Source organism: Hyperolius riggenbachi, chromosome 7 (genome assembly GCF_040937935.1).
Source record: "Hyperolius riggenbachi isolate aHypRig1 chromosome 7, aHypRig1.pri, whole genome shotgun sequence".
NCBI classification, from domain to species: Eukaryota; Metazoa; Chordata; class Amphibia; order Anura; family Hyperoliidae; genus Hyperolius; species Hyperolius riggenbachi.
This window is the reverse complement of record NC_090652.1, coordinates 303532775-303548172: the sequence shown is the minus strand read 5'-3', so window position 1 is coordinate 303548172 and position 15398 is coordinate 303532775. Positions and strand designations below refer to the sequence as shown.

At 47.2% G+C, this 15398-nt stretch overlaps 1 protein-coding gene across 10 annotated transcripts in view; it reads left to right on the top strand.

Annotated features, from left to right (window-relative positions):
* The window catches only part of TNS1 (tensin 1), a 608338-nt gene that overhangs the window by 206947 nt on the left and 385993 nt on the right, over positions 1-15398 (top strand). The gene's annotated exons all lie outside the window — the stretch shown is intronic.

The window sequence follows — 15398 nt, the reverse complement described above, 5'->3', positions numbered from 1 at the left end:
GTAATTTGTTTGAAAACCCAACCAGAATTGAGGCCATTGTAATTGTACATCCCAATCCTTGTGGTTGTGCCATGCGCAGCTATAGGGATTTGCATAAATGCAGCATTCCCTCCGATTAGGCTGCGTTTTCTTGTCCAAATCCACATATGTGGAGGTGGACACTAAAGGGGCCCACACTGGTCAATTTCAGCCATCAATCGATTGATCGATTCTATAGAATCGATCGATCAGAAATCGATTCTATCAAATTCCCCATTTGAGCGATTTGTCTGATTTCGATGGATTTGATCTATCTGACAGGAGGGAAGATCTAGGTTGATCTGCTACTGGCAGCAGATCGATGGCCCATAGAGTTGCATTGGATCTAATGGTCCAATAATGCATTTAGATCGACTTCCAATAGATTTAATTCTGAAATGTATTGGAAATCTGTTCCTAGTGTGTGGCACACATCAGATAGATTCCTGTCAGATTCGATTTAACAGGCATATGACAGAAATCTATATGATGGTCGAAATCTATAAGTGTATGGCCACCTATAGAGTTGCATTGGATATAATGGTCCAATAATGCATTTAGATCGACTTCCAATAGATTTCATTCTGAAATCTATTGGAAATCTGTTCCAAGTGTGTGGCACACATCAGATAGATTCTTGTCAGATTTCTGGCAGATGCCTGTCAAGTCTAATCTATCTGATGGTCGAATCTGCTGCAAATCTAGAAGTGTATGGCCTCCTTAAAGGATACCCAAACTGAAATGTGACATAATGAGATAGACGTGTATGTACAGTGCCTAGTACACAAATAACTATGCTGTGTTCCTTTTTTTCTTTTTCTGCCTGAAAGAGTTAAATGGAAGGTATGCATGTGGCTGACTCAGTCCTGACTCAGACAGGAAGTGACTACGGTGTGACCCTCACTGATAAGAAATTCCAACTATAAAACACTTTTCTAGCAGAAAATGGCTTCTGAGAGCAAGAAAGAGATAAAAAAGGGGAATTTCTTATCAGTGAGGGTCACACTGTAGTCACTTCCTGTCTGAGTCAGGACTGAGTCAGCACTTACATACCTGATATTTAACTCTTTCAGGCAGAGAAAGAAAAAAAATGAACACCGCATAGTTATTTGTGTACTAGGCACTGTACATACACATGTCTATCTCATCATGTTACATTTCAGTTGGGGTATCCTTTAAGGCTAGTTAATCCTGCAGTGAAATGGTAATTTCAGGACAGGTTCTACGCGCATGTGCTCCAAACAAACGGTTGCCATGGTAGCAAACAGGCCAAATGTTCCTTTACTACTACTACTACTAATAATAATAATAATAGCAGTATTTGTATAGCGCCTTTCTCCTGTCGGACTCAAATCGCTTGCGAGGCAGCCACTAGAGCGCACTCAGTAGGCAGTAGCAGTGTTAAGGAGACTTGCCCAAGAAACTCCTTACTGAATAGGTGCTGGCTTACTGAACAGGCAGAGCCGAGATTTGAACCCAGTTCTCCTGTGTCAGAGGCAGAGCCCTTAACCATTGCACTATCCAGCCACTGATTATAATTAGATTTTCATTTCAGACACCAATATATTATAAAACGGCTTGGCCTAAGTATATGGTCATTTTATAATGAAAATGTGAGTTTTCCCTTTAAATTTCTCTGTATCAGAAGATCCGGCGTGCCTTTCAGCTGAACGTGTCCCTGGCCTCGCAGCTGATGGCACAGGTGACCTAGGAGAGAGTCACCTGACACAGAAAGAATGCTGAATCACATGACCTCCGCCTGTGTGAGCGAGGTCACCTCTGCAAGGACGCTGCCCCCCTGCAGAGAACAGGCTGGAGCAGGATGTGAGTGAGGGGAGTGTAAACACGACAGGTGAAAGCAGGAGGGAGGCTGAACATTCTCTCCGTAATCCGCCTCACCTACGCCTCCCGCTCTGGTCTCTGCGGACCGCGACCGCTTCTCCGATCAGGATATAAACTCCGACAGACTGTCACACTAGATTACCGAGGGCAGAGAGAAAGTTTCTTAGGGGTTGTTTACACCTAGAGCGTTATCGTTTTTTTTTTTTAAGCGCCTGCGATTTTGAAAATTGGCATAAAAGCGCTTGTGCAATGATTCCCTATGAGAGTGTTCACATATGATCGGTTCGGTTGCGATCTGCCTTTAAAAGCTCTGCCTGTATCATTTTCTGAGTGTTTTGGCTCAATGGAAGGTATAGAGGAATCGAAAATTGCTTTGTATAGTAGGGCTGCACGGTTTTTCGGTTTAAAACCGAAACCGCGGTTCGTGGCAAGACGATCTGCTGATCGTCAGTACCATCAGTTTTTTCGGTCTGCTGTTGTTTAATACTTTGCTTCTGGCCCCGCTGTGCGCGGATTGGCCAGAAGCAGTGAATATGTATGAGAGTTAATGTGCGGGGGGTGGATCCACTCCAGCGAGCGGCCGGGCACATACAGCATTGCCAATCACTGGCTAGCATGGAATGACGGCAGTGGTAGGCGGAGCTGTACAGAGCATACAGCTCCGCCTACCGCTGCCGTCATTTAATCGCTAGCCAGTGATTGGTAATGCTGTATGTGCCCGGCCGCTTGCTGGAGTGGATCCGCCCCCCCTTCCCCGCTCATTAACTCTCATACATATTCACTGCTTCTGGCCAATCCGCGCACAGCGGGGCCAGAAGCAAAGTATTACGGACAGGACCGGGCAGTGCGGACCAACCTTTTCCCCCCCCCCCCCCAGCATTTGAAAAAAAAATCGGGGAAAAATCGAAATTGCAATTTCTGAGAGAAAAATCGCAATTTCGATTTTTCCCTAAAATCGTGCAGCCCTATTGTATAGCAATTTCCCCAGCGCTTTCATGAATAAATACATTGGGGTTGATTCACTAAACCGTGCTATAGGGGTCCATACACCTAACTATTTTCCCGCCAATATACAGCAGATTCGATCACTGATCGAATCTGCTGTGAAATCGTTGCGCAAACGCTGACAGAACGATCGATTTCCGACCGAAATCAATAGTTCCCATCGATCCGTCCGTGCGGAAGATTTTGCTCGATCGCATTCGCCAGCTGGTCGGGTGTGCGTCGATAGTGGCATTCGAATGCCTGACGACCGACGCTAGCTGCAATACATTACCTGTTCCATCGGCACGTGTTCCTGCTCTCTCCGCTGTCTTCTTCTCCGCGCTGGGCTCCGAGTCCGGCTGGCTTCACTGAACTTCCTGTCCCAGCAGGTAGTATAAACAGTAGCGCGCCCTCTACTGTTCCCCCGGACAGGAAGTTCAGTGAAGCCAACCGGACTCGGAGCCCAGCGCGGAGAAAAAGACAGCGGAGACCGGGGGACTCGCGCCGGCGGAGCAGGTAATGTATAGCGGGGTAGGGGGGTCAGCGGCAACTTCACAGATGGTAAATTGATTTCAGGCTGAAATCGGTTCACAATCTGTTTGCAGTAAAGGCAGCCATACGATCCCTCTCTGATCAGATTCGATCAGAGAGGGATCTATCTGTTGGTTGGATCTGATGACAAATCGACCAGTGTATGGCCACCTTCTGACAAATAACACACCTTATCAAAGATATCACACCTGATCAAAGATATCACACCTTATCAAAGTTAGCACGCCTTATCAGAGTAGCATAGCGAACGCTACGAACCCGCAGGGGCTCAGGGCAGGACGAGTGCCATTGCCAATTAGCAGGCATACGTTCATAGCGCTTGCTATGCTACTCTGATAAGGTGTGTTAACTTTGATAAGGTGTGATATCTTGGATAAGGTGTGCTATCTTTGATAAGGTGTGCTATTTGTCATAACAAGGTTTAGTGAATCGACCCCATTGTATTTATTCATTTCCGGGTGAAAGAGTTCACTTCCTGACTGACGTCAGGAAGTGAAAAAAACAATCGCTCTGCAAAAGCGCTTAGAAAAGTGCTTTTCTAAGTGCAAAGCGCAGAGAAAATTGCTGGAAAAAACTCAATAAATCGATCTGCGATAGCGCTGGCGATTTATGATGTGAACGAGGCCTAAGCGATTGCGACCGGCTTCTGGGGAAATGAAAAGTTGTATTAGCAATATTTCTCAGCACTGATCGCAGATAGAAGACACTTCAATAGGTGGTAACAAAGAAAAGAATAAGGCTTAGCAGCTCAAAACAATACAACAAGTTATAAGGTTGCTATGCTACAAAAATAACACAATAACATTTGTAAAGCACTTTTCTCCCATAAGACTCATAACGCATACATATGTCTCAGATCAATACAGGGTTGCAGGCTGGAATGTATTACAGAGGAGATATCGTAGTATGGACACAGAGGCGCCAGAAGGATAAAAAGATCTAAAACATTTAATAATGAGGAAGTAGTGATGGACTTGCCTCCTCCGGGCAGACACAAGAAAATGCAATTTATTAAATACAAAGCATTTTGCGGGAGTGACCCGCTTCCTCAGGCAATAAGATGGAGCACATACAAAACAGGTCTGGTACTATGCCAAGCGCCTCTGTTTTGTATATGCTCCAACTTATTGCCTGATGAAGCGGGTTACTCCTGCGAAACGTGTTGTATTTTACTGGAGTACGTAAATAAATGGTTTTGCTAAAAATTGATGGGCTTTTACTTGTGTCTGCCCGGAGGAGGTAAGTCCACCGCTACCTCCTCATTATTAAACATTTTCGATCTTTTCATCCTTCTGACTCCACACTGGCATCCTCAGGAGTATATATTTTTTTCAATTAAAGGTAGATCTCATTTTGTAGGAAGACTATTGCCGTCCCAGGTTTTAAAATACTGATTGCTTGGCTTTGGTTCTTGATGTTTGGTTTAGGGCCGGGTTGCACGGGCGACTGCCAGCGGCCGTCCTCATTGTTTAGCGCCAGGATCCAGGGGAGTGTTCATCTTACCGCCTTTACCATCAGTTTTCTTAGATCGTACAAGCGTCACCATCGGCAGATGTTCCCAAGATGCTGCATGTAGCTTCTAGCGTTGGCTGTGTTTGTGGTTCCATATGTCTCTAGGGGCTCCAAATGTGAGATGGGAAACTATGCCAAACCCTTTTCTGCTTCATATCAGAAAAGGGTTTGAGATTGGAGAAACGAGCCGCCGGCAGTCACCCGTGTGAACCGACCATTCAGCTTTGTAGGAGTCGCACCCAGGATAGGGCCCCAGAGGTGAGTACAGGACAGGACCTAGATTGACAAGGGACCCAGGAGTAATCACAGGAGGGATCCTGAGAGAGAAGGGCCCCAGAGATGAGCATATGAGGGACTCTGAGAGAGAAGGGCCCCAGGAGTGAGCACAGGAGGGATCCTGAGAGAGAAGGGCCCCAGGGGTGAGCATATGAGGGACTCTGAGAGAAGGGCCCCAGGGGTGAGCACAGGAGGGATCCTGAGAGAGAAGGGCCCTAGGGGTGAGCACAGGAGGGATCCTGACAGAGAAGGGCCCCAGGGGTGATCACATGGGGTGAGCGAGAGGGGCCCTAGGGGGGGGGACGGTAGGGGGCAGGGTGTGCTCCCAGAGGCATGCTCAGACATGGAGAGAGAGTGGCCCACAGGCTGAGCGGAGAGTGATGAGATGAAAATGAGAGCTGTAAATCTGTGTAATGGCTGCAGAGATGGAGGAATGTGAGGGGGAAAGGGAAAAACCTGGCAGAGGGGAATATATTCTCCAGCTTTGTTTATAAATCCAGTCCTGCACTTCCAAACATGGCCTGGAAGGAGCAGAGCAGCCGAGTCCTCCTCATCCCCGTACATCGCCCTTTATGGCCTGTTCCACCGCGCCGCCAGTAACCCTTCACCCTCCGGCCCCGATCACGGCATCTAACCCTTCACATGCCGGCCCGGATCACCGCGTGTAACCCTTCACCCTCCGGCCGAGATCACCGCAAGTAACCCTTCACCCTCCGTCCGAGATCACCGCGTGTAACCCTTCACCCGCCGGCCGAGATCACCAGGTGTAACCCTTCACCCTCCGGCCCGATCAACCGCGTCTAACCCTTCACCCACCGGCTCCCGATCACCGCTTGTAACCCTTCATTCATTGGCCCCGATCACCACGAATAACGCTTCACCCGCCGGCCCAGATCACCGCGTGTAACCCTTCACCTGCTGGCCCAGATCACCGCGTGTAACCCTTCACCTGCTGGCCCAGATCACCGCGTGTAACCCTTCACCCTCCGGCCGAGATCACTGCGTGTAACCCTTCACCCTCCGGCCGAGATCACCGCGTGTAACCCTTCACCCGCCGGCCCGCATCACCGCGTGTAACCCTTCACCCTCCGGCCGAGATCACCGCGTGTAACCCTTCACCCTCCGGCCGAGATCACCGCGTGTAACCCTTCACCCGCCAGCCCGATCACCGCGTGTAACCCTTCACCCGCCAGCCCGATCACCAAGTGTAACCCTTCACCCGCCGGCCCCGATCAAGGCATCTAAGCCCTTCACCCGCCGGCCAGGATCATGGCGCGTAACCCTTCACCCGCCGGCCCGGATCACGGCGCGTAACCCTTCACCCGCCGGCCCGGATCATGGCGAGTAACCCTTCACCCGCTGGCCCAAGACCAGTGACAGCACTGAGGATGCAGCCTGCCCATTCACTAGAGGCCAGTGACCTCACTGAGAATGCAGCCTATCCATTTACTAGGACCAGTGACATCACTGAGAATGCAGCCTATCCATTCACTACAGACCAGTGACATCACTGAGAATGCAGCCTATCCATTCACTACAGACCAGTGACATCACTGAGAATGCAGCCTATCCATTCACTACAGACCAGTGACATCACTGAGAATGCAGCCTATCCATTCACTACAGACCAGTGACATCACTGAGAGTGCAGCCTGTCCATTCACTAGAGACCAGAGACATCACTGAGAATGCGGCCTATCCATTCACTAGAGACCAGTGACATCACTGAGAATGCAGCCTGTCCATTCACTAGAGACCAGTGACATCACTGAGAATGCAGCCTGTCCATTCACTAGAGACCAGTGACATCACTGAGAATGCGGCCTATCCATTCACTAGAGACCAGAGACATCACTGAGAAGGCGGCCTATCCATTCACTAGAGACCAGTGACAGCACTGAGGATGCAGCCTGTCCATTCACTAGAGACCAGTGACATCACTGAGAATGCAGCCTATCCAGTCACTAGAGACCAGTGACATCACTGAGAATGCAGCCTATCCATGCACTAGAGACCAGTGACATCACTGAGAGTGCAGCCTGTCCATTCACAAGAGAACAGTGACATCACTGAGAATGTGGCCTATCCATTCACTAGAGACCAGTGACATCACGGAGCATGCAGCCTATCCATTCACTAGAGACCAGTGACATCACTGAGAATGCAGCCTATCCATTCACTAGAGACCAGTGACATCACTGAGAATGCAGCCTATCTATTCACTAGAGACCAGTGACATCACTGAGAATGCAGCCTATCCATTCACTAGAGACCAGTGACATCACTGAGAATGCAGCCTATCTATTCACTAGAGACCAGTGACATCACTGAGAATGCAGCCTATCCATTCACTAGAGACCAGTGACATCACTGAAAATGTGGCCTGTCCATTCACTAGAGACCAGTGACATCACGGAGAATGCAGCCTATCCATTCACTAGAGACCAGTGACATCACTGAGGATGCAGCCTATCCATTCCCTAGAGACCAGTGACATCACTGAGAATGTGGCCTATCCATTCACTAGAGACCAGTGACATCACGGAGCATGCAGCCTATCCATTCACTAGAGACCAGTGACATCACTGAGAATGCAGCCTATCCATTCACTAGAGACCAGTGACATCACTGAGAATGCAGCCTATCTATTCACTAGAGACCAGTGACATCACTGAGAATGCAGCCTATCCATTCACTAGAGACCAGTGACATCACTGAAAATGTGGCCTGTCCATTCACTAGAGACCAGTGACATCACGGAGAATGCAGCCTATCCATTCACTAGAGACCAGTGACATCACTGAGGATGCAGCCTATCCATTCCCTAGAGACCAGTGACATCACTGAGAATGCAGCCTATCCATTCACTAGAGAGAGTTGCCTACTTATAGATATATATTGAATCCCTCTTTGGCTTTTGGGCCATCGGCAGCCTCTGGATGGGACATCTCAGGTCACAGACATGTGGTTTCCCCTCTTTACCTGGGGAATATGTGCTGATATTCATAGTATTGGTGAATGCACAGTCTGCTTTGTGTGTGTGTGGTTAGGTGTGGGCAGCGTTGCGGTTCCCTGCCCGCCCTCCATACTGTAGAGCATTATTCCCCCGCCGCTCCTATAGACGCATTATTCCTGCTGGGGTTGCACAACCACCTTATAAAGCTGCATTCCGGCGGGCTCCGTATAATCAGCCTTTTACTGAGTTTTGTTTCTGCTCCACCCAGCGCCCGTATATCACTCCCCAGCCAATGAAGAGGCCTTTGTATCCCCGGCCGGTGTGCGGCGTGTGACCCCGGCGTGTATTGGTGCGGCTGGCGATGACACGCGGCCTCAGATGTAAACCTTGCTGGAATGTCAGCGCTGCGTTAGCTTTAAATGTCCCTTTCCTGCTGCACTGGATTCTGCTGCCTCCCCAGCAGTGTTCCTTTCCTCTCCTTGGCCCGTTTCCGGACTGCGGGTCCCCACGGGGCGGAGGGAAGTCAGTATTGTCACAGTCTAAATGGCCTTTTCCTCCCCAGTGAAAGGTCGGAAAGTGGCGTGGACGGCGCGCTGCACCTGACTGCTCTGATAGCGGCCTTTCTTGCTGCGGCCAGGGCCGGTTTAAGCAACAATGGGGCCCCAGGGCAAAATAAACCTGGGCCCCCCCCCCAACATATACCTCGGAACAAAAATCGGCATTAGGGATTTTGCAACTGGTATAGTCAGGGTGGGAAGTCCCAATCGGTCGGAGCTCCACATTCTGGCTATCCCAGCCTGCATGGGGGACAAGGGGTTAAAAAGTTTCAGGAGGGGGACCCCACACAATTTAAAAAAAATAAAAATTCCCACACTCTAAACATAAAAAAAAAAATTGGGAAAATAGGCAAAAATGCCAGGGATCTTCATACAGCCATATTGCGGCTGTATAGTGATCCCTGGCCAAAGCGCTGCGGCTGCGTATGGACCCCCTGGAAACCCCGGAAATTTATTGCGCTTTCGTTTGATGCATGTAAAATTACACTACAGTTAGGTTTGCTACTAAAAGTGACATTTACCGCATTTAAAAGTATACTTTTTTCCTTTGAAACTTTAAAATCGATTTTCTCAAAAACTATAAGGTCTTTTTGAAAAATTGTTTTTTCCTCTTATTCCTAATGATCTCCTTAACATATCCTGCAAATTTAGGGTTTCTAGCATTTAAGGTGGATTTGCTATTAACCATAAAAGTCGGCAGGTTTTTAAATGTGTATTTTTTTCCCTTTGAAACTTTAAAATCGATTTTCTCAAAAACTATAAGGCCGATTTGAAATTTTTTTTTCCTCTTGTAGCCACTGGGGGCCCCTACAAGCTCTGGGGCCCCGGGGCAGCTGCCTCCTTTGCCTTAATGGTAACGCCGGCCCTGGCTGCGGCCACAGGATGACCTCAGCTGTTATCCCTCTGGTCCCCCTCCAGCTATGCAAAGGCCTCGGGAACCGATTCCTGATTCTCCAGAGTTTTCTCACTCTGAGGTGTATTTACCGAAGACATCGGTGGCGTAGCAATAGGGGTGCAGAGGTTGCGACCGCATCCGGGCCCTCCCTCAACCTGCAATATTAGCTCTCTATGGGTCCTGTGCTGTTAATAATCACTTCTATAGATGCTTTAAATAGTAATAGTCTTTGAGGCCTTGTTCACATTGCGTGCCGTTCGCGTTTGCGCTTGGGTAGGCGATTCGTTTTTGTGCTTAGCGGTTTTCTAAGTGTTTTTTTTCCACGCGTTTTTGTAATTCACTCCCTGACGCAAGTCAGGAAGTGAACTCTTTGAACCGGAAAAGAATAAATACAATGTATTTATTCTTAACAACGCGAGCGCAATCGCCTTAATGTGAGACTAGAGAAACAAAAAAACACAAGGGACACCGGGAGCCCGATATCGTGTATTATCGTTGCGTGAGCTGGTCTATTGTAGTAAAAATATACTCACAATTCTGGGTTGCTTTTATTGCAACCACCATCAGAACATGTGGAGAAGTACCGTCTCCACTCGGCCTTGTTGGTCGCCGCTCCCGGAGGAAAAAAATACCACTATAAGGCTATGATGGTATAACCCCACGTCGTGAGGTACTATTTAGTATATAACACTGTGGGAGGCGCCCTTAGGTTTCAAGATATATAGTACAACATCAAAACATCAAAGGTAAGCGTAATACGTCTAACCCGGTACGAAGACTCAAACACATAAGGTAGTAGAATTCAAATTTATTCAAAGCACTAGGGACAACGTGTTTCGCGACCGCAAGTCGCTTCTTCAGGTCAAATAACGTGCTGTATGTAGAGTATGCTCAGCGTGGGCGCCATATGCGTGGACCGCTGTGTGGCTGCTTAAAACCACCTTAATGCACCTTTTTTGTACGCTTTCGCCGATTTTCCTATACTTTGCATTGAGGCGGAATCGCTCCGAAAATCGAACACACACCGCTTTCCTAGCCGCACCGCGCAAGACCCGCACTGATATGAACCTTGTCATAGACATCCATTGTCCACGCGGTCAGGGGGCGTTTTGGAAACCTGCAAATAAAGACGAAAACCCCTGCAGTGTGATCAACCCTAACAAACTGTTCCCCATCCCCTTGTTGCACCTCTGACACTGTAGTTGCCATTGGCAGGTTTTGGTGCGTCATAGCAATTGTTATGTATAGAGTACTTGGGGGGGCCCCATGTAAAACTTGCACCGGGGCCCAGCTACGCCACTGATTGACATGTACACCCCCAGCAGGGATTAGACTGGGCTCACACTGCACAGATCAAAAACATATCCAGTAAAAACTGACCCGTTTTCAGCTGTTTTGCACTACATGCAATTCGGATTTTTGATGCGATTAATGTGCACCTGAACTCTTGCGCAGGACAGATGGAAAACAGAGATAAATGCACCCTGTATGTATTTAGAGAGTTTAGCCTGTCTAATTCCCCATCATCTGACTAACCACAAGTTGTAATTTGATCTCTCAGCTGTGTCAGCACGCTGCCTCGGCAGAGCAGCTATTCTGTAAACACAGGATGTTTACCCTATATCTGCTTTCATGAAAGCAGGAAGCAGACACACTGCAGATTTATTGCAGGATTTTTTATCAGCCGTAACAAATGTTTTTCTTTAAAGGTTATTATGCTGCTGCTTATCTAGGGCAAAGAGGAAGTTCTGAGTTCAGGTCCGCTTTCAAACAAAAAGTTCTCCACGCTGTGTATATGTTCTGCGTTTTTCTTCTTGTGTTGCTGGCATCCAGTTATAGTCAGGATCGCAAACAGGAGTCGTATTGCGATTTTGCAAAAAAAGAAGCCTGAAACAGATCCGTTTTTCATCAGTGCGTTCTGTTCCTTGTCGCCACCCACTTGCTATACCTTGGCGCATCCTTCAGAATGTTCTCATTTAACAAGAGGTTCTTAGTCTGTTGATTAGTCTTGCACCAAGATGGACAGTCTCATGGCAACGGTACTCCAAACAAAACTCAGAGTACTGTTGCCATGGTTGCACAGAAGCGCCGCCAGTTTTGCAGAACAAAATAAAAATTTACACTTGAGCAGTTTTGATCCATGTTTATAACTAAAGTGGAACTCTCTCTGTAAAAGGATCTCGAGGTGTGAGAGCTATGGAAGTTGTCGTATTCATTTCCTTTTAAACAATACTAGTTGCCTGACTGTGCTGCTTATCTTTCTGGTCAGTAGGGTCTAAATCACACACCGGAATCAAGCATGCAGCTAATCTTGCCAGATTTGTCATACACATCGGATCTGCTGCATGCTTGTTCAGGGTCTATGGTTTTTTTTATCAATCATTTTTTTTTTATTGAAATAAGAAAAGACAAATACAGTAGCGAATTATATAAAACATAGGTACTATTAGAATAGCAAGCAGGATGAATACAGTTATCTTCACAATGAACGCAAGTTATACAGGGGAAAGGTTCTCAAGCCATAGTGGCATAGTTCACCCTGTAGATCCAATAGGCTCGCTAATCCATGTATAATGATGAACATAAAATAAGATGTAAATATGGCAGGACTTCCATATTAGGAAAAAACATACAAAAACAAACAACACAAACTTATAACCGACCAAATAGTTAAATTACTAACACAAACCAACAGATACTAAAATATCATAGTGAACACATCCCAATCCATCCAAGCCAAAAGGTATTCCATAAACAAAAAAAATTATGGGGGCTTACGATTACGTGACTGGAGCCACAATGTCATATCCCAGTCCTCCCATGGACCTCACAGCTCGCCATGTGCCTCGATATTATCATTACTTCTGGCCGTTAGATCTTCCAATCTCCTAACATCATTAATCTTATCTATTAATATTGTTTTACTAGGAATCGTTGTGGATTTCCAAAATTGGGCAATTAACCTCTTTGCTGCAGATAATATATGTAACATAAGCTTCCACCGCTTACGAGGGAGATTCTTAACAGGAAGGCCTAGAAGTGCGTTAAGCGGATGCAGGTCTACATGGGTTTCAAAAACTTCTGAAATGAGTAATGAAACAGTCTCCCAAAAAGGTTTAATTAGAGGACAGTCCCAGAAGATATGCATCAGCGAACCCACCTTGTCCTTACATCTCCAACAAGTTGGTGAGGTATTTGGGAACCAACGGTGTAATTTCTCTGGAGTCCTGTACCAGAGAAAAATAATTTTATAATGGTTTTCTTTGTGGATTGAGCATTGCGTGGATTTAGCGATAGACTGCCAGATCTTGGACCACATTGGCAGGGTCTATGGTTTAAAGTATTGGAGGCAGAGGATCAGCAGGACAACCAGGTAATGTGTATTATTTAAAAGGAAATAAACATGTCAGCCTCCCTATCTCTTTCACCTCAGGTTCCCATTAAGGGTGGGTATGACCCGGATCTTGTATCCCTCCTATAGGCTGAATATGTTTCATCGCTAGCTCCGCCCCCTCATTATTAGAGAGTCTCAGTCCTATCGCTGCAGTATCCTGTAATGTCAGGCAGCTAAACTATCTAACAGAGAGGCCGAGTCCTCTTCTGTAGGGAAGAGAATGTCCCTGAGTGTTTCCCTGGCTTCAGATACAGATTGCACAGATTGTTAGCTCGTTATTGAGGAGCGGAAGGAAAATAATGACCCCACCTAAACAGAGGAAGCACAGCAATCCCAGCCGCGTTGTTTTATTACACGCCATGTGATGTCTCTCTGCAGGCGGCCGTGTGCTCTGAATCTCTGGGAGAGCCGCTGGGGTCGCTGGCTAAAGTGATATTACACGTCCATAATAAATGTGGTCCAATAAGGTCACATCCTTACCAGCGTTAAACTGGTATAACAGGGATAAGAGGTGTCCAGATGTAGATAAAACGGAGTTAAAAACAGATACAAATAAAAATAGAGGTGGCCTATCTCAATAATGACAAGTTCATATAAGTATGGATTTCAATAAGGACAGGCAACGTTTTTCGAGGGTCCGAGCACACTTCCTCAGGCCAAATAAAGTACCCGAGTAGTATCAGAGCCAGGTACAGAGCGCCTCCCGCTGGTATGGTTCTTGTACATGGAACTTATGTTACGTACACACTTGCGATAACGATCGTTTACAAGTAACGATAATTACCAGACGAACAATATTGGAACGATTGGAATGCAACGATGGAATACAGCAATCATCATACACAAATTAACGACCGTTCTGCAACGATAAGAGGAAAAGTTGCGTATATATTTATATAAACTAAAATAAAAAACCACGAATATGAGGTTACAATAGATAGAAATATATGATAGTTAACTTGAAAACAGCGTTTATGTAAAATGTGTAATGTAACAATCGTTACGGGCCGCGCTACACAGGAAGTACGGAAGCCGGGCAGAATCCAACGCAGGTGCATTGGCCCTTGTAACGATCATGCTCGGCAGATAACTGTACGCACTATAGTTTTGTAACAATTGTCGTTAAATAATATCCGTCCTGTTGCGTTTTTCCATCATGCCGATATCGTTCGTTCGTCGTACTTAATGATCATTTGGTAAAGTTCTTTACCCGATTGTCGGCAGACTGATCATTAGAAACGACCATAATCGCAAGTGTGTATGTAGCATTAATGTTCCAAGCCACGGGAGTGCGAAGGAGGAGGCACGCAGCCAGGAACAGCGCATGCGCAGTGGACTACAACCCCGCTGGATTGCGGACTTTACAATATTGGGGACCGGAAGGACATTGAGGGGGTAGGTGGACTGCACAGGTTTACAGATCTGAGCTAATAAAAAACTTGGACTATGTTACATCAGCACCAATATAAATAGAAAATACAACAGTTCTACCCAGCTAAACCTCACCCACTTTTGAAAATCTTTGGTAGTCGTTGTGACGTAGTGCGCATGTGCAGAGCCCTCCCGGCCATGGGAATGCAATCAAGGACGCGCGTCGCTGGGCAGCGCCTGCACAGTGCTCTCACTGACCCTCTCCACCCGGAAGTAGCTGGGGGGGGGGGGGGAGCAGTGGGTATGAGAAGAGCCCACTACACATGCCTGCTCCTCCCGTTTTATATTTTGAAAAGCGCTAAGGTATCCTTTAGTCCGGGAACTCATTTAACTGTTTTCGTGCGCGGTTTCTTCACAGATAAACTGAAAATGCGTGTTAATCAATGGGCTAGTTCACACTTAGGGCTTGCTTCACTCACTGGTGCTAACCTAGTTAACACACCTAAAGAGTTTGGGCGTGCTAACTAGGGTGCTAAGCAGTTAGCACGCCCAGAGATCGCGCGGTGTGCAGTGCGCCGAAAAGATCGCTCGGTGCGACGTTAACCTCACACCCTTTGTGTGAAAAGTGACCGCCGGTGCTCTGGAAACGTCACGCAGTGCGACCATAACGCCGCATAGAGTGCGATGATAACGTTGCACCCTATGCGCCGTTATGGTCGCACTGGGTGCGATGTTTCCAGAGCACCGGGGGTCACTTTTCACGCGAAGGCTGTGACGTTAACGTAGCACCACATGATCTTTTCGGCACACCGTGCGCAGAGGCTTTTTTGGCGCGATAAAGGGCTTTTCACAAGTGTGCTAACACTTAGGGCCCGTTTCCACTAGAGCGAATCTGCATGTGTTTTCTGCATGCAGATTCGCATAACCAATACAAGTGGATGGGCCTGTTTCCACTTGTCAGGATATCTGAGCATTTTTCTGTGCAGAAAAAAATCTGCACGGCAGAGCCCTCAGAATTCACATACCGCACACCGCTATGCG